Below are 21,267 nucleotides of genomic sequence, written 5' to 3' on the forward strand. Positions count from 1 at the left end.
CCTATCACCTATGTAGTGTGCGAAGATCTCCCATTCTGTTGGTTGCTTCTTGACTTTGTTAATTGTTTCCTTTGCTGTACAGAAGCTTTTTAGTTTGATATAGTCCCATTTTTCTATTTTGATCTTGATTGCTATTGCTTTAGTGTCCTTTCTAGGAAGTCAGGGCCTACACCTAGCTCTTGAAGAGTGTTTCTGACATTTTCTTCCAGAAGTTTAGGTATTTTATACATTTGGATCTGATCTAAGTGTATGGTGAGAGATGTGGGTCTATCTTACGTTTTCTGTAGGCTATTAGCCAGTTGTCCCAACGGCATTTATTGAAGAGACCTTCCCATTTGTATGGGCTGTTTTCTGTTTTCTTGTCAAAGATTAGTTGGTTGTGTCTGTGTGGATTCCCATTTGTTATTTATATTCTGTTCCATTGGTCCTCTCTCTATCTTTCTGCCAGTACCAAGCTGTTTTGATGACTCTGTAGTATGTCCATAAGTCTGAACTGTGATTCGCCCTGTCAACTGCCTATTCTTCAGGATATTTTTGGCTATTCATGGTTTTTGTGTTTGTAGATGAATTCTTTGTATCACTTTTTCAAGTTATGAAGAATGTTATGGGTACTTTGTTTCTGATTGCATTGAATGTATATATTGCTTTTGGTAGCATGGACATCTTGACGATATTGTTTTTGGCTGTCCAGGAGCGTGGGATGTTTCTCTATCTTTTGAAGTTTCCTCAATTTCTTTCTTAAGCTTACTGTAGTTTTCTTCAAAGAGGTCTCCGACGTTTTTGGTGAGATTACTTCCTAGGTACTTCATACTCTTCCCTCTGTTGTTTGGAATGGTATCTTGCTGGTTAGATCTTTTCCATCTTGAGGCTGTTTGCATACGATATGGCTGTTGTTTTTTATTCATTTATTTTGTACCCTGCCACTCTGCCAAATTCTCGTATAGGTTGTAGTAGTCTCTGTATTGAGTCTCTTGGTTCTTGTATGTAAAGGATCATGTCATCTGAGAATAGTGAGAGCTTGAATTCTTAATTTCCCATTTGGGTTCCTTTGATTTCTTTGTCTTGTCTTATAGCCTCTGCGAGTACCTCTAGGACTATGTTGAATAGTAATGGTGATAGCAGACACCCTTGTCTTGTTCCAGATCTCAGTGGAAGGGTTCCAATTTTTCTCCATTCAGTATAATGCTGTCATTGGGTTTTTTGTATATTGCTTTTATTATGTTGTGGATTGTTTCTTCTACGCCTACCCTGCTAGAGTTTTTAGCATGAAGTGGCGTTGGATTTTGTCAAAAGCCTTTTTGTCTATTGATACTATTATATAATTTTTGTTCTTCAGTTTTTGGATGTGGTGTACTACATTTATGAATTTGTGTATGCTGAAACATCCCTGCATTCTAGGGATGAATCCTACTTGGTTCGAATGAATGATCTCTCTGATGTTTTTTGGATTATATTGGCTAGGATTTTGTTGAGCATGTTAGCATCAATGTTCATCAGGGAGTTTGGTCTGGAGTTTTCCTTCTCTCTTAGTCTCTGTCTGGTTTTGGGATTAAGGTGATATTGGCTTCATAGAATGTGTTTCAAAGGGTTGCTTCTTTTTCTATTGCTTTGAATAGTTTGTGGAGGATTGGGGTTAGTTCTGCTTGGAATGTTTTGTAGAGTTCTGGAGTGAAACCATGTGGACCTGGACATTTCTCTGCTGGGAGATCTTTGATCACTGATTCGATCTCTGCCTCAGTTATGGGTTTGTTCAGGTGTTCTGTAGCCTCTGGGCTAAGTTTTGGTAAGTGGTTGCAGTCCAAGAACCTTTCCATTTCCTGAGGGTCATCTGATTTGTTGCAGTATAGTTGTTCAGAGTAGTTTCTAATTATTTTCTTAATGGTTGTGTTGTCAGTTGTTATGTTGCCGTTTTCATCCTTTTTGCTACTAATTCTAGTTTTCTCTTGTTTTTTCTTTGTCAGTCGGGTCAGTGGGGGTGTCTATTTTGTTCATCTTTTCAAAGAACCAGCTTTTTGATTCATTGCTGTTGTGTGCAGCTTTTTTGATTTGTATTTGGATTATCTCTTCTCTTGTTTTGATGATTTCTTGTTTCCTTTTGTTTGAAGGGTCATTTTGTTGCTGTTTCTCTAATTTCTGGAGGTGGATGTTTAATTCTTGTAATTGGTATCTTTTTTGGGCTTTGACATAGGCGCCGATTGCTATGAACTTACCACACAACACTGCTTTGGCAGTGTCCCACAAGTTCTGGAATGTTGTATTTGAGTTTTTCTTGGTTTCCATAAATTTTTTGATCTTGTCCTTTATTTCATCTCTGACCCATTGTTCATTTAGTAGCATATTGTTTAACCTTTAAGAGTTTATATACTTCCTGGGCATTTTGACTTATTGATTTCAAGTTTTACTCCTTCCTGTTCTTAAAAGGTGCTTAGTATAATTCATATATATTTTTTTAAGTTAGTGAGTCTTTCTTTGTGGCCTACCATGTGGTCAACTCAGGAGAAGGTAACATGCACTGCTGAAAAAAATGTGTATTCTGTGTCCGTGGGGTGGAGGGTTCTGTAAATGTCTACCAGGTCCATTAGTTCTATGGTCTGTGTGAGTTCTACTGTTTCTCTCTTAAGTTTCTGTTACGTTGATCTGTCTATTGCTGTAAACGGGGTATTGAGTTCTCCCACGATTATTTTGTATGCATCTATGTCCCCTCTTAAGTCTATCTGTAATTGCTTCAGGTAGCTGGTGCACCTGTGTTTGCTGCTTGCATTGGACATTGAAGTTCCAGATGCTGTGCTCATTGTGAAATGAACCAACCAATGGATGATGTTTCTCTCTATTTTTTCTCCCTCTTGTTTAAGTCTTAATTTCCTTCAAAAAATTAATCTGCTTATTTATTTTCATTGGAAAAAATTAATTACAATATAAATAAAAAATTAGAGAACAATCATCTTAAGTTCCTCACAGGTAAGAGGAGAAAGGACACCAAACACTATTCATTGTCTTCTTCCTGTCATAATCTTTCATAATAGCTGACATGATCATAAACTGTAAATAAGGCAAGCCAAATTATCACTACTTCTTGTTCTGTTTTCAGTTTTTCAGACTTTGTTTCTGAGGTTTTAAATCAACACACACATTTAAACCTTCCAACAACACTATGGATCTTTTATTAAGTACACACATTTAAAAGATGAGGAAAGTGTGGTATAGGAACGTTAAGTGTTTAGGGAATTGATTCAGAGCAGAGAAAGTCTCCAAGGGCCTAGTGGGTAAATATTCACCTTGCACACTCTTGGGTCCCATGTGGAAAACCCAGGTGTTTCATTTTTATTGGGGGCACTGACAATATCTTGCCCTGTGATTGGCTCTTTGCCCTGATCGGTGTGCCTTAGTGATCTTTAAGTTGATTAGATAGGATTGACATATAAGTCGGGGGCTTGGGTGAGAGGGGCTTCTGCGTAACAGATAATGGACATAACAGTTTTAACGGAAGGTCTGAATAAAGCACCTCTGAAACTCTCTCCAGTGTCGGGTGATTTCTTCCACGGGATGGGAGGCCCTGATACACTTCCTATTCCGGTTCCCTGTTTATGGCCTGGAAAAGCAGTGGAGGATGGCCCAAAGCCTCAGGACACTGCCCCACAAGGGAAATCTGGAGGAGGCTCCTGGTTCCAGGCTTCAGATCAGCTTAGCTCTGGCTGTTGCTGTCACTTGGGGAATGATCCAGTGGATTGATGATGTGTGTCTATCTTTCTCTCTAGAAATCTTCCTTATCAATAAACAAAATCCTCAAGCCTGAAGACTCCCAGGTTTAATCCTGAGAATGTATCAAATAAGCAATGATTTAAACTTTCCTCTCTCTGTGTTCCTTCATACATTAAACAGAATTGCACCTTAAACTCATGTCCCCATTCTTGTAGGAAAAAAAAATCCTCTTTCTCTGGGCCATAAGTAGATAGTTTTTCCAGTGTTTGGAATTTTTTTTTTCCTTTCAGTTGCTTCTGCAATGCACCATGAGTTTTTGAGTGTCCAGTGGATTACAAATACTTCTCCAAAACTTTGGCACAATTTGGGTCATGAAGAACTTCTGCAAGTTTTCTGGGAAATTCATTCAACATTTTCTGATGAAACAGAAAAAGCAAGTCCAAGGAATTCTAAAGATTCTTATTTTTCCTTTTTTCTTTTTCATTGGTATTTGGCTATAAAAACATGATAAATATTTAGCAGCAGTAGGAAAAAATTATTAAACTCACATTAAAGAGTATGTAATATCTAAAATGTATGTATGCCAATTTACAGCTCAGAAAAAGTAGCTGTGGAGAAGTAGGTGACAGTACACCTGGATTCAAGTAAATTGATATAGGCAACAGCTCATCCAATCCCCAAATCAAGTAGTCTCAGGATACTATCATTTCCAGCTTTTATAACCATTTTGCTTTTTGAACAATCATCTGATTTCACCTCTTCTTCACCTCATTTATGCAATTAAGTGTTCCAGTTGTATTTGAACCTGTCTGTGCTTTCCTATATTTTCCCCTTGAGTGTCCACAGATCGATAAGACATACTCTTCTAAAGAGCCCTAACTACCTGCTTCCACAAATGTTGATCTCCAGATTATCTTTCTGAATGTCCTTCCGTTTTCTACTTTCAGTTGAAAATTGAAGACTCTTCTACATTTCTATGTCTAGAACTCCCAAGATCCAGGAGGAAGATCCAAGAGAAAGGACTCCAAAGGATTGCCTTTGGGAAATCTGAGTTGTGCAGCATGTGTGGGAAGCTAGAGTTAGGGAGTGTGTCCACTCACCAAATTCTGTGGCAGAAAACTGAATGAAATTTGGAGTTAAGGGAAACTCTGTGTGCTTCATGGCCGGTCAAGGAGAAAGGTCAACTAGGGTTTTGAGGATGACTAGTGAGGAAAGAAGTAAGAAAGCATGCTTATGAGAACAAATACTGTATGTACAGATTGGACATGGGACTTCACTGAGCTCCTGAGAGAAGTATATATTTGCATGGAGAGCTCTTGCAGAATTGGGATTCAAGCAGGATGGAGGCTATCACAGAACAGGTGAGATTCAAATGTGACAGTGCATAGTAACTCAGCATTTATCTCCACCCCAGGTATGTGAACTGTGCCCAGAATGATGAGGAGCAGAATTTGGTGGCTTTCCAATACCACAGACAGATATTTTACTGCACCTGCCAAGACGTCAAACCAGGCTATGAGCTGCTAATATGGTATGGGGATGATTATGGCCAGAAGCTGGGTATCAAAGGAAGCAGTGGAAGGAAAAAGAAGGGAAGAAAACGGAAGAGCTCACAACAGTGAGAGTTAAGTAGCAAGGTTGTTTTAAAATATGTACAGGAGTCCACTTGGGAATACTTGTAGCTCAACTCTAAGGAATCAAATGTAAAATAAGGGCTGCCAAAAATCAATTCAAATGTGATTTCAATGCTATTGTGGCCACTTGGGAGTGAATCAAAAGACATATTTCCTCTCTGTCTCTCCTGCCTCTGTAATTTGACTTTCATATAGATACATGTAATTATGTTATATTATATTATATTATATATGTTATGTTATGTTATGTTATGTTATGTTATGTTATGTTATGTTATGTTATGTTATGTTATGTTATGTTATATTTACACTAACACTAGTGTTTTAAAGGCTGCATCTGCCGACACTATCTCTGGCTGAAACCTGGAGCCCAGAATGCATCTGGTTCTTATATTTCAGCACTTGAACTATTTTGTACTCATTCCCTGGGTAGAGTAAAAGACAAGGAGACTGGACATGGATCAGCCAGAGCTCAATCTAGTGCTGATATGGTATACTAGTGTCATAGTCAGTGACTTGAACCAATATGACCTAATACTTACTCATTTTTTATGTCTTTTACTCCTGAGAACAATTGATATAACTTTTTAGTTAGTTCTTTCATTTTGTTTACATACTTTGTGCATAGAAATTTCCTAGTCACACCTTTTTTTCATTTTTTTTATATTTTTGACCATCTCTATATAGTTAATTAGGGTTAAAAAAGGTTCAAATGATATCGGAAAGTGTGTAAGACTGTTATTTCCATATTTTTCCTTCATGTATTTGAGGTAAAGGGCAATATTGAGAGAAAATACCTAACCAGTTACCCATCCACCCCAAATCCCTGATGTGGGGCATGCTCCAAGATTCTTGCTCTAGTAGTTTTGATAGATAATCAGCTACAAGTCACTGCCAGTCTCATCACTCCAAACATGATGAGGATGTTGTAGAATCCACTGAATGACATAGTCCATCATAGTCTCCGTTTCCCCAGAATTTCACTACCAACATATAGCTGGGGTGGTTGATTGACTTGTTCTATCTTCTGTCTTTTCCTGGTTAGGGTTCTGAGTCTGGAATTTTGATTGGGGAGATCCTCAAAAAAACCTTGTCTGAGGTGTTCCCAGTCCAAATTCTTGCATGTATTGGCAAATACAAGGCCTAGTGCAGTCCATTGTGCTGATCAGCTGGTGGTTGCAATTCCTGGGTTGGGTCTGTTTTCAGCCCCATCTTCTACTGAAACCAACGGGTGTTGCGGTTCAGCCTGGTTTGGGGCATGATACATGGTCTACTCTCCAACATTCCATCCCCACCCTAAGTAAGTCATGAGACAATCATTTATTTATTGATGGAGCCATTTCACTAGACAATTCATTCTATTAGGTGAACATCAGTTAATAAATGCAGTACCAGAATGATTTTGCAGAATTAGAATACTGAGGTGACCTGTCACACTTTAACTGCATCAGACTTCAGCATGCAGATGACTGTGTTCACCGAAGGCAGGTCACTGAGAACCAGGAACATCCTCCAATGTGGACAAGAACTACACATGCTCCTTTCAGTCTTTGCAAACGAAGTTCCCTCTGCATAGGCCAACTCTATGTCTCTGGTTACTCATTTCCCTTCTTTCTTTGGCTTTCCTTTTCCATGAAGCTTCTTTACATGCACTTGGTACTCCTTCCAAAAATCCTAATGTTCATCTCTGCAGAGGCCATGAAATGGGAGAATCACCATGAGGGCCAAGTGCAGGTTGTGATTACAATGCCAGTTGTGAGTTTCCTACAATATCTAAAGCTGAACAGTATCACCACTTTCTTAGACTTGGAACCAGCAGGCCTGGCAACTTCACCAAACAGCCTGGCACTCAGATGATTCATCCAAAGGGCATATTCTGAAAGTGAAGACATTTCTTGCTCCCAAACGCACTCTGGTTTTGGAATGCCCACACTCTGCTCCACCCACATGGTGGCTCATGGAGAGCAGTAAATGCATATTCTTTTAACTTTTCTTTACTATGAAAAAATTTTCATTTTTAAAAATAGAGTGTGGCCCAGCACATTAGCCTAGAGACTAGGGTCCTTGCCTTGCACAGGCCAGGAGATCATACGGGTGCTGGTTATAGTCCCAGTGGCCCACTTTGTTTCCCATCCAGCTCTTTGTTTGTGCCCTGGGGAGGCTGTCGAGGATGGCATAAAGCCTTGGGACCCTGCGTGCACATAGGAGACCTTGAAGAAGCTCCTGGCTCCTGGTTTCAGATTGGCTCAGCTCTGGCCATTGTGGCTGCTTTGGGACTGAATCATTGGACAGAAGATCTCTGTTTCTCCTCCTCTCTGTTTATCTGCCTTTTCAATAAAGGAGGCTGGGTGTGACTTCTCTCCTTGACTCCTCCCTTCCTCCAGATTTAGTAAGAAAAATAGAAAATGTGGAAATTGTGATCTCAGCCACCTTCCTGTAGCTCTTTTCCCTATTCATTCCAATTTCCTGCGCAAAAATCACCAAAAATAAAAATAGAGAAAAATCAAAAGCAAAACAAACAAACAAACAAACAAACAAAAATGAAAAGAAGAAGAGAAAGGAATGCTCTGCTAGGTACCTTATCCTGAACTGACAAATTTTGATTTCAGAATGTGGATTGTATCACACCATTCTCTTCTGGCCTGTAGTCTCCTGTAAGAGATCACGCCTGGATATGGTAGGCCCCCATATTCCATGACTATACATTTCCATAAAAGAGAAGCTATGAAACAAGGCCAAATAATGGCATGAATTAGAATAACAGCTACAACAACAGCCACAGCAAATTACGACACCATAAAAAACTGCCACTGAGTAATCAACACAAGGGAAATAAAAAAAAAAACTCACAAATGTCTCTTGGGGCCTTGTGGCATGGCCTAGTAACTAAAGGCCTAACCTAGAATCTGCTAGGATCCCATTTGAATGCCTGTTCTAATTCCTGCATCTCTACTTACCATCCAGCTTCCTGTTTGTGGCCTCTGAAAACAGTCAAGGATGGCCCAATGCAATGGGATCTGCACCCTTGTGGAGACTTGGAGGAAGTTCCTGGCTCCTGGCTCTGGATTGGCACAGCATCACCGGCCAGTGTATTCACTTGGGGAGTGAATCATCAGACAGAAGATCTTCCTCTCTATTTCCCCTCCTCTCTGTATATCTGACTTTGTATTAAAAATAAATTTTATCCCCCAAAAAAATCTCTTGGTAAAATTGGTGCCACCTTGAAATCCATGAGGCTGTGAGGAATTCAACAAAAGAAAAGGAAGTATCTGGGATAAAGGAAACTGACAACAAAAACATCACAACATGGGATGCAGCGCAAAAAAAAAAAAAAAAAACCAGAAATAAACAAACACTGGTATGTATCAGGTTATTGAAATGTATCAGGTTATTGAAGTTACACTATCCATGATGGTTTTCTTATATTACAGAAGACATATGTATTTGCTCCTTTTTTCCTTTCAAATGATTTTTTTTCTATATTGATGCATTGCATAATGAGACACTGTTTTAGAGGTACTGGAATTCCTCACACCCTCCCAAAACCCTCCTGCTATGGTGGATACCTCCACCTTGTTGTGTAATCACACTTCAAGTTCAGTTGAGATTCCTTCATTGTGAGCCCCTACCAAGCATGTAGTTTAATTATCTTATTATCCAGATAAGTTCAACAGCTTTTTGGTGCGACCTTCTCTGGTCTGAAGATAGGGCCAAAAGAGTAAAATCCCAATCAATTAAAAGCCACAATCAGCAGCAATATATAACATTATGGAATTAATTGACCTAGTGTTGAGTAAACAATATGTTAGAATTACATGTAAGTTCTTAACATCCTGCGACTATTTCAATGACATTTTGACAATTGAGGTGCAAAACAGGTTTTGGTGGGGGGGAGGGCATATGCAGAGAAATCTTTCATACCGTGGTGAGGAGTACTTGTTCTTTATGTTCTACCTAGTAAGGTATGTGTGAGATCGTGCTGACACTTCTTTCCATGTTGTTCTCTGGTTATCTATTCCAATGTGTGTGTGTGTGTGTGTGTGTGTGTGTGTGTGTGTGTGTGTGTGTGTGTGTGTGTGTGTGTGTGAGTGTGTGTGTTTGGAGAGGGGCTCTGGAATGATTCTGATGGTCATTGCAGAGGGAGGGGACCCAGAGCTGGAATCTAGTAAGGACCAGAGAAAGCTCCTCTCCCTTGTCCCAAAGGAAATTTACTGCTCTTCTGATTCTGAGGATCGCGAAGGGTTCCTGTCTGTTGTTCCAATGACCTTGGATCCAATGAGGAAGGTTTTGGGCATCTTCCATCCAGTGTAGTAGGTCCAAAAATGGGGGAGGGATGTCTTCTGAGTTCTCGACCTCCAAAGGCATTCCAGTTCCCCATGGTCTGTTTGGCAGTTGTGATGCCATCCTTGGTGCCCATTCTGATAGTCCTTTTTGGGAATCCAAGAGTTTCTAGGGTTGGGATACAAGCCCCCTCCTGTCCTGCCACTCTGCTCTGGGCTCTTCCCAATTCTATACAAGTGACCTCCTGTTAATAGATTATTAGAGTCGCTCATGATTCCCCCTGTATGTCTATGTAGTTTTTACTATTGTCTAATGCTGTTCTGAATCTATTGTCTATAGGTTACCTATCATGTTCCTGATAAATTTTAGTACTCAGCATCCTGACACATTCAAAGGAGATGGAAGATTTCTCTGCACTCCTGCCCCATTTCTGAGTATCACAAGGTTTTGAAAGTATATTGGGCATTACAATTATTCAAAACATATGTCTTTGCTATTGTAGATTGTGCTGCTGCAAACATAGGCTTATAGATCCCCTTCAAATATCAGGTTTTCTTTCTATTGGGTATATTCCTAGGTGTGGAAGAGCCGTATTATAGGCCAGGCTTGTTGGCAAATTCTCCAAGCCCTCTCTCTACTGATTTTCACAGTGCCTGGGGGAATTAGTTAGCCACATACTTTTTTTTTTTAAGAATGTTTTAATTATTTCAAAGTCAGATATACAGTGACGGAGAGATACAGAGTGGAAATCTGCTAATTCACATCCTAAGTGGCCACAAAAACCAGAGTAAGCTGATCTAAAAACTCCTCCAGGTATTCCACACTGGGGCAGATCCCCAAGGCTTTGGGGAATCTTTGCCTGCTTTCTAGGCCATAAGCAGGGAACTAGATGGGGATCAAAACCAGCCACTGCAAAGGTTAAACCTGAGCTGACCCAAAGGTGGAGTTCCTCTAGCATATATATATATATATATGATATCATATATATGTATATATATCCCTCTATATATTATATCAGTACATATACTCTAATATACAAACATATACTTCATTACATATTTAGTTTTTTGTATTTTGCATGAATATTTATTGGTGTCAGATACAACATATAATATTTGCATAAATGGATAATGAGCATAATTTTCTTCATATGGAATTATTTTGTTGCAATTTTAATATTTTTTTTGTGGTAGTACAGTATCTCATGGATTAGATATACTATAGAGTCTTTATTATTCATTTTAATTTGGCCTGTTGATACCAAAATACCTTGATGATGAAAATTACCTGGGAGGGAAATAATGGGCTCCTCCCTTTTGGGTTACTATTCCCATGAGAGTGTAAAAACTATGATGGGGCCTGGAGCTTAGTTCTTTCTAACCAGCTTAACTATCCAGCTGCCACAGAGGTTGTTGAATGTCTCTCTGTCTAGCCACCCCAGTCTCTATCCTAATTTTTTGCCCTCTCAGGTCACTCTCACTCCAGGATTATGCACTCTTCAGGTGCACCTCATGTGGACTAGATTAGGGAAAAGCCAGGCTGAGCTGATTATTCCTACTGGTGCAAACATAAATTAGAGTGGGTGAGGGTTGTTTGGGCTTAGCCACAGCATCATCTGGCAAAAGCTGGCACTGGGAGCTAATTCTGCCAAGTCACATGCCAGAACTACCTGAAGTACCCATCAACATGTACGGGAGCCAAATGGGATGTGGGGCACACTGGACTCATCTACTACACATACTGGCAAACCAGCGTAGGGAGTAGACCTGGTGGGGCTTATTGTGGATCACTTTGACTGAGCTGTGTCTCCCACTGGCTTGTGTGAGGGCCAACTATGTGTTAGGCAGAACCTGGCTGGACTGCAACACCCATTGGTTCCAGTGGAAGTCGGGTCTGAAAACAGTCGCAACCCAGAAATTGCAACCACCAGCTGTTTAGGACAATGGTCTGAGCTGGGCCTTGTGCTTCCTGGAGCATACAGGAATATGGTCTGGCAATACCTAAAATTTTCTGTGGGAATCTCCCCAATTGAAAAGCTGGACTTTGAACCCTATCCAAGAAAGGACAGAAAATGGAGCAAGTCAATCACTGCAGCTTTGTGTTGGCAGCAAAATACTGGGCAAATGGAGATTCTATGAGGGACTGTGTCAATCAGTGGATTCTTCAATGACCTCATCATGATAGGATCGGCGAGACTGGTAGTGATTCATAATTGATCAACTACCAAAACCATTTGAATAAGTATCTCATAGCATGCCCCACATCTGAGACTTGGGGTGGGTGGGAAACTGGGTGGGGCTTCTTCCTCAATAACTCCTTTTATCTCAGATATATGAAGGAAAAATATGGAAATAATAGTCTTACACATTTCCCTATAGCCCTTGAACCTTTTTACCCTAACTAACTATGTAACAATTGTTAAAATTATAATAAAAACTAAATAAATAAATAAATGTGTCTGTTCCATGGATTTTACATCATGAGCTGAAATGAACAGACAGCCAGAAATATTGCACTAGACATACAAAGCTATTAAATTTCCCGTTAGCAAGACCATGTATATACATTTATTCTCTGTTCATAACAGAGCCTAGATGTGGAATTTTGGGGTAACATTTCTAGTTGTTTACCCATATGCAAGTGTTAAAAAAAAACACTCTTAGCATCTCACAGAGATTCCATGCATGTTTGTATAAGCGAGTGTTATAGCAATGTTAATTTAGAAAGTTTCCAAGTAAAGTGGACATTTCATCTTCTGCGTAGGCTAATGTTAATTAATTCAATGATTGCAGATGTCAGAAAAAATAGTACAAAACTCACCTGTAGCTTGTCAAACTGCAAAATTGCCTCTCTTGTCTCTGGCTGCTGTAAAAGAATGGCCAAATCTTGGAGGGAAAATGGTATTCTCAGCCACAGATGGAAAGGATCATTGGTATATTTTGCATGCACCTTACACAGTATGGAGTCACGTGCTGTTAGTTTATATCACCATTCAGGTGTTAATAAATTTTACCCAACCTCTTTCCAGTGCTTGATAATCTCTACTACACAGATGCCTTTCTCTCTGGAATTTTTCATACTTCCTGCTAAAATTTCTGCAAGTGTTCTCTATTTCATGCTATGAATTTGTATATACAAAGGTATGTAAACAAAACCATAACTGTTATTCTTACCCATTTCTGAATCTATCTCCTATTGAATTTGACCATGTTCATCTCATTGTTTCAAAATCTTTATAATTTGTGTGAGTTTCATGTTTCAGTGGTGCAAAAATTTTGTTGTAGTCAAGACATAAAATGGCATATTGAGAGAAGTGCACTAGGCTGATAAGATGGGTGCCTATGATACTTGAGAACAGTTTTTTGTTGTTTTTTTTTTACAGTAACACAGGGATTTATGACATTGAGATTTCAAAGTGTGAGGGCAGAAAACTGGAGTGTAATTTGAGTAAGTGTGTAGGAGTCATTGTATGATGCAGAGTCACAGAGTAGACTTATCAGCTGATTCACTATGTGTGAGTACTAGTTCAGAGATATTAGTGTATTCATCATAGGACAAGAGATAACATTAGTGGAAAAACCATGCTTGAAATTGAAGTCTATGACCAAGGTATCAGGTGAAAGTTGCCTTAAGGGTTACATTATCACTCCAAATGGGGCAATTTTGTTATCCATGATCAGAACCCATTATATAGGACAAATTCTTGCAGAGATTCAAAGTGCTGTATCCGTACTCAGCTAGCTGCACAAATCTGAAATCATATTGAACTGTATGGATTAGTTCTACCTTCTAACAATAATTTGTTGTAACCCATGAAATATATGCCAATCAAGTACCCAATGTTATTTGCACATGTCATAAGGACCAGTGAAGATCAGTAAAAGTTTGCATTCTGTAAGAGATACAAATGAGACAAAGAAAGATTCACCAGTGGCTTTTATATGGCAAACACAAACACAGATAAGAAAAGAAAAATGTAATTTGGCTCATGGTGAATTAATTGCACACAAAACATAACCAGATGCTTAATTTGACTGGCAACTGTACTCTAGACCATTAACTTCTGGACAGGAAACCTTTCTAGCATCTTCCTGTGGAACAATTCTGTTGTGATGGCAGAATGAATACTCCTTTGCAGGTCTGCTTAGCAACATAGCATGGTTCCAAAGGTAATGCTCAGTTGTTATTCATATGCTTTAAGACCCTGTAGAGATACAAAACATAAAGTTATTGTCCAAGTTGTACTTCGTGTGTTAACCACATTAGAGTCAGGTGACTAAAGAGTCCCATGAATTTTCATATTTTCATGATTTTGCTGTATGTATCATGTAGATCCCTTACATTTTCAGTATTATTTTTCAGCAAATATCATATGATTTTGCAGTATAAATCACATGGATCCCTTAAGTGATAAATGAAACTTTCAAACACTTTGATTTGCAGAAAGAAACTATGTTCCTCAATTTAAAATTGAGGGGATGAGTAAAGCAGGGCTTGCTTAGAACAGAACATGTGGAATGTGTATAGTCTCCTCTCATTTTCACAGTAGTAAAGACAATAGCAAGATTGTGGAAATTTTGAACATATCTTTCAAATGAGTAACTATTAAGTACTATGATAATCCCTTCCTGTTGTTAAATTTAAATTGTTTTCAGATTCTGTGATCTTTTACTGTAAGATCTCTTTGTGAAATAATTCTTTGTTGCCATTACATAGCCTTCATTTTCATCTCACATCCCTGTTTAAATTTGGGTCTGCCTATTGCTAGGGCATTTCATATAGAGAAAACACTCATTTTTCATGTCCTACTGCTCTACTTCTGAATCAGGTCCCTGCTAGCATGCATGGGAAGGTAGCAGCAGATGATGGTTCAAGCCCTTGAGCCCCTGAAGCCATGTGAGAGAACTTCAAGAAACTCCTGGTTCCTGGCCTCTCAACTGCTCAGCTCTGGACATTGCAGTCATTTGGGGAATAAAGCAGTACTTGGGAGTTGTCTCTGACTTTCAAATAAGTAAGTACACTTCAGGAACAAAGAAAGAAACTATCCATTCAACAATGAAAAGGCAAATTTGAAAGAGGAAAATATCTAAATAGCTTCCCAATTACAAGATTTGCAGCTTTTCAGAAAAGACACAAAACAACACTCAACAGCATTTCATAAGGAGAAGATACAGAGAAAATGCAGCAGTACTGCACACCAATCAAAACAGCCAAGAGCATCCATAGCATGGACAATGGCAGAGAGCCCAGCATTCTATTTTAACAATGCTTGGAACAGTCACACTGACAGTACATCTTTGTTTTGGAAGTAGACATACATGTACACAGCTTAGTTTCTTCACATTAAAAAAGGAAATAGAAGGAGACCTTGAAAAATGGAGAACTTTATCAAGTTTCTGGATTGGCAGGATCAACATCATCAAAATGACCATATGACCAAAATCAATAAACAGATTCAATGCAATCCCAATCAAAATTGCAATATTCTTCTCGGAAATACCAAAGTTCATCAGGAATCACAAAAGACCACCAATAGCTAAAGCTATCCTGAAAAATAGAAATAAAGATGGTGGAATCACAATTCCAGACCTCAACACATACTACAGAGCAGTGGTTATCAAAACAGTCTGGTATTGGTACAGAAACAGAGAAGATCAGTGGAACAGAATAGAAACACCAGAAGGGAGTCCACACATGTGTAGTCAACTAACCTTTGACAAGAAAACTGAAAACAATCCAGGCAAAAATCCTGATCTATTCAATAAATGCTGTTGGGACAACTGGATAGTGGTTTGCAGAATTAAGAAGCAAGACCCATGCTTTCCACATTAGGCGAAAATTAGCTGTAAATGGAATAAGGGCCTAAATCTACACCCAGAAACCATCACACTATTAAAGGAAAACATAGGAAGCACACTCTAAGATATAGACATAGGGAAACACTTCTTAGAAAAGATGCCAAAAGCAAAGGCAAAGCCAAAATGAACAACCTAAAAAGCTTCTGCATGGCAAAGAAAACAATCAGCAAAATGAAGAAGAAACCAACAGAATGAGAGAATATTTCACACTACACAAGTGATAGATTTACAAAGAGTTTCAAAAACCAAAGGACAGCAAACAAACAAACAAAACGTATAAAAAAATGGGCAAAGGAAATGAACAGACATTTTTCCAAAGAACAGACTCAAATGGATAATAGACATATGAAAAGAGGCTCAGGCTCCTTAGCTATCAGAGACATACAAGGGACCACCTAAACTCCAGTGAGACTGGCCTACATCCAGAACTCAAGGAACAACATCTGCTGTGTGGATGTGGGAAGAAAGGGATCCTCCTTCAAAGCTGGTGGGACTGTAGGCTAATACAACCATTATATAAATCAGTATTGAGAGTGCTTGGAGAATTGCAAATAAGCCTGTCATATGACCCAGCTATCCCACTCCTAGGAATATACCCAACAGGAATGAAATCTGCACATGAGAAGAGGATATGTAACCCTATATTTGCAGCAGCACAATTCACAAGAGCAAAGAAATGGAAACAATGTAGATATGTGTCTAAGGAAGAGTGGTTAAAGCAACTGTAATACATCTACTCTATGGAATACTGTTCAGCTATTAAGTAGAATGAAATTATACTATTAACAACTAAATTGTCCCAACTAGAGAACATTATGCTCAGTGAAATGAGTCAATCACAAAAAACAAATACCATATGTTCTCTCTTACATAAGGAAACTGGCATGGACAATATGATTTCAATAATCTGATCCACTCAGTTTTTCAGTTTTTGCTTTGTTTTGATTTGTTTTGTTTTGGCTGCAAACCAATTTTTGGATGTTTTTTATTTCAGTTTTGTTTATTGCAAATAATGTATCTTGTCAAATTCATTGATGGCTCATGGATTACATGGTGCCATCATTTTTCCCAAGAAATTTTTGTATCTTCTTCTTGTCACCCATGTGTTGGTTACTCAGTGGCAATGTTTTGTTGTTGTTGTTGTTGTTGTTTTATGGAGCTGTAATTTGTTGTTGTTGTTGCTGTTGAGGCTGTTGTTCTAACTGGTACCAGTTGTTGATCTTGTTTCATGGTTTCTCAACTATGGAAATGTGTAATGATGGAATACTGGAATCTACCACATCCAGATGTAGAGGGTATAATGCAACATGCATCCCTGCGTCTAGACGAAAGATGGATTCAAAATGAAACTGTTGTACAAGGGTAGACAATGGGATGCTGGACTGTCTGAAAATGTACCATGCCTCATTTATAACAGACAACATGCCTTTGGAATAATGTTTTGTGAAGCTAGTATTTAACAGTTTTCACTTATACTCTCCCTAAGAGTAAACAACAAGGTCGCTCAGATCTAAGGCCTCCCCTAATATCCTCAAGATTGGGACATAGTTAAAAGGAAACACCAGAATATTAAAGTTATTCTTTAAAAGCAGGGGGTGTGCTACCGCTCTAAATGCTTTAATTTGGCCTTATGCATGTTGAATTTTCTTCAGATTTTGCCTTTTGGTGAGCACCAGCTGTGCATTACTAGAGGCTGCTTGCAGGCCCAACACAGGTGCCTCTTGTCCAATGGGGGGACACAGCTACCCCTAAGTGGAGAGGTCCTTAGCAATTGCTAACTATGGAAAGAGGGTTTGCTTGTGTTTTCCCAGAAACTGCTCTGCAGCCAGTGTGGGTGCCAGCTCATAATGCAAAGCCCTGGGCACCATCCACTGGAGGAAGCCCCTCCAGTAAGACAACTGTGTGAACTCATCCTGAAGGAGCCATCACCATCAAGGAGACAATGGAGGAAGAAGAGGGCAGACCCTTCCCACCCTAACATTGGGTGACAAGGGGGATTTTAAGAGATTCTTGCATCAAGCACAACTGACCATGACCTCATAGTGTTTTTGATAAAACAATTGAATGGTTGATATTCTGGAACACTCATAATCCATGGGAAAGATTACGCGCTTGTTCCTAAAATATCCTCATGGATCCGCAAAACAACGGGTTTCCCAATGGCTCATCTGACCTCAGAAGTGCAGCAACTCCTTTGAGTACAATGCTGCAGGATATGGTTTGGTTAAGAACCTGCATTTTCTAACATATTGGTCATTCAAGACCATGTTATTTTTTTTAAGATTTATTTTATTTTTATTGGAAAGGCGGATATACAGAGAGGAGAGACAGAGAGGAAGATCTTCTTTCCGATGATTCACTGCCCAAGTGAGTGCAACAGCCAAAGCTATGCCAATCCGAATCCAGGATCCTCCTCCGGGTCTCCCACGTGGGTGCAGGGTCCCAAAGCCTTGGGCCTTCCTTGACTGCTTTCCTGGACCACAGGCAGGGGTCTGGATGGGAAGCAGGGCTGCCGGGATTAGAACGGGCACCCATATGTGATCCCGGGCATGCAAGACGAGGTCCTTAACCACTGCGCCACCACGCCGGGCCCAAGACCATGTTAACTTCATGATATTGTTAATAGTGATGTTTCTTCCTATTGCTGAAGTTGTGTAGTGTTATCTCTTTGGAGCAGATGATATACTGCCAGCTCTATTTTCATACCAAGGTTTGTCTCCCAATGAAAGTGTTGAATTTATCTGGACAATAAGAACTTGGGCTCTCTGCATGGCCCATGCCCTCAATGAAGGAAACATGGCAGGCTATGAACTATACTACTGTAGCAATTTGGAGGAATGCAATTTGGGAGGAGTGTTTGGGAAGGGAAGTGGGAAAAATTCCGTAGTAGCCTATGAAACGATGTCATAAAATTATATTAAAAAATAATCTAGGGCCCGGCGCGGTGGCACAAGTGGTTAAAGGTCCTCGCCTTGCACGCCCGGGATCCCATATGGGCGCCGGTTCTAATCCCGGCAGCCCCGCTTCCCTTCCAGCTCCCTGCCTGTGGCCTGGGAAAGCAGTCGAGGACAGCCCAAAGCTTTGGGAACCTGCACCCGCGTGGGAGACCCGGAAGAGGCTCCTGGCTTCGGATCGGCATAGTATCGGCCCGTTGCGCTCACTTGGGGAGTGAATCATCGGACGGAAGATCTTCCTCTCTGTCTCTCCTCTCTCTGTATATCCGCCTTTCCAATGAAAAAATAATAAAAAATAAATCTTTAAAAAAAAAATAATAATCTAACATAATAAAAATAAATAAAAAATAAATTGCCTCTGCTTACACAAAAAAGACAGAATCGCTATAAAAACAGCTAAAAGTAATATCATATATGGCAAAAAAAAAAAAACCTTGTGTTAGAAACTGGGTATAGAAATCAATCTTAAATACAGATACATCCAATAAAATATGCAGAGCTGCAAAGCAAATTGTTAGCACATAAGACAGAAGGTAGACATTCCAACAGAGTAATGGTGGATGACTTTCATAACCTGTTCTTATCAAGTCAGATAATTAAGAAAGAATATCAGGTAAGACACTGGGATAAAGAGTTAGCAAACTGAACTCTGCCAGATTCTTTTATGAAAGTAGCAATACTTTAATTCAAAGTGAATCATGTGACTGAAAGAGAAAATTTAATCCTATACCATATCACTAATAAGGATGCAAAAAAAAAATCAACTGTGAGGCAGATACTACTGAATCAAATCAAATCCTTAATAATCATAAATTAAGAGCAATATAAATTCATCTAACAAATACAGATGCAAATCACCTTATGTAAATCAATGTAGTTAAGAGTAGTATCAACAGGATGAAGAAGAAATTGGATGATTACCTGAACAGATATAGACACATCATTAGGACTCAAAATCCATTATTGTAAAGAAATAAGCAAAATTTTACTAATTAGGTTAGAGGAACTGTTCTCAAAATTGTCAGGTCAACAGTCTTTTCAAACTAAGTTGTCAGACACTGAAACTCCTCTTAGATCTGAATCAAACCAAGGATATCAACTTCTGCCATGCTTACCGGGAGGAGAAAGAAAGAAGTCGCTGGCTCAATAGAGAAAGAGAAGAAGTCCAATATTCATGTGTGCAGAGGACATGACGCTCTAAGTGGGAAAACCTAAAGAGACAAAGTTCATCACTGCCCTCATGTCTGTCCACCATAGGAACCTTTGCCATTGCCACATGTTCCTCTGTCACAGACTCCCATTCTCAGCCCATTATCATCACAGCTATATTAGCCAACTTCTGTTTCCCACACACATTTCAGGAGGCAGCTCTCACAGTTGATCCAACATCCAACATCCAACATCCAACACTTGCTAGCCAGAAATTGAAAAAATAAAATGGGTAAGGGACAGCTATAATAGGTCCACATTTAAAAGGCCTAAAATTATTTTTAGCTGGTTTGCAGTGAGCTGCTTAATTGTTGTTGTCTCAGAGTGGGGACAAACATTTTGAATACCTGTTACACATGAAGATACAGGAAAAGGATTCATCATGGTACTTAGAGGCTAAAGTCCTCACCTTGCACATGCAGAGACATATTTGTGCACAGGAAATTCTGTTGCCCATCCAGCTCACTGTCAGTGGCTTTGGAAAGCATTCAAGGACTGCCAATACCATTGGGATGCTGAGACTATGTGGGTGATACAAAAAAAGCTCCAGGTTACTGTCTTAGGATCTGCTCAGCTCCAGCCATTTTGGTCAGTTTGGGAATGTGTCAGCAGATGGAAGATCTTCCTCTCTCTCTGATCCTCTATGTACATCTGACTTTTCAATAAAAGCAAATAAAGCTTTATGAAATATTATAAGAAAAATTGCAAATGCCATTTGATGAGCACTGTGTTACAGGGCAACCCTGATGGAGAAGAAAAGCATTAGATAAACTACTCAATGAAATCCTGGAAATTTCACCAGGTATTAAATAATCCTACAATGAACCATGTGATTCTAGAGGTTCAAATCATTTCAACACTCAAAATTTAAAAAAAAAAAACAGTATTCAAGGCATACAGTGGTAAAATTCCAAACACTAAAGACAAGGAGATAATGCAAACACAATAGGGGGAAATGCTATATGCATATAAAGTAAGAAAAAAATTAAAAAGAAAAAAAATACCTAGACTGAGAGTGATACTCTCAGAAGAATGCATTGATGTACATTCAGCTGAGGAACTGAGTGTTAAAAAACCGCATAATCTTCCAAAATGCCAACACAAAAGTTTTCACAAAGCAGCAGATAGTCTAAAAAGCTACAAAAGAGCTAAAGACAATGTCCTATCTTGATGGGGAAAAGCAGCTTTGTTTAACACACAGTGATAGAGAATCTGAATATCATCCAGAAGTGCACAGCAACATGTTATCAAACAAAAAGGCAGAGACAGATCCCAGGAGAGTAACAATGGCTGACTTCCACGCCACACTCCTATTCCTATTGAGGGACAAATAAGCAAAAGACAACACCAATAAAGGTAGATGGGTAAGTATTAAGGACAGCAGAACTCTGCCTGACTTCTGAGGCAGCACAACTTTGATTCCAATACAAAGTCTATGACATAGCAAAAGCTATACAGCCATACTTCCCATGAACAGGCACATAAACTCCCTAATAATGGATTATGATGTCAAATATAAAACTTTCAGAAATAATCACACATCATATTCAACTCACATTCTCCTGCTTCACCATTTCTAATTCAAAAAGTATGGAAAACAGATCAATGGAAGGAGAAGCAAAAAATGCAAGG

General features: G+C 39.2%; 1 pseudogene; it reads right to left on the reverse strand.

The window, feature by feature from the left end:
- Nucleotides 1-6,932: 6,932 nt before the first annotated feature.
- Nucleotides 6,933-7,225, reverse strand: LOC121151245 (annotated as a pseudogene).
- Nucleotides 7,226-21,267: the final 14,042 nt, after the last annotated feature.

The sequence above is a fragment of the Ochotona curzoniae genome, unplaced genomic scaffold, assembly GCF_017591425.1.
Source record: "Ochotona curzoniae isolate NIBS_2020 unplaced genomic scaffold, NIBS_Ocur_1.0 contig_2308, whole genome shotgun sequence".
Lineage (NCBI taxonomy): Eukaryota > Metazoa > Chordata > Mammalia > Lagomorpha > Ochotonidae > Ochotona > Ochotona curzoniae.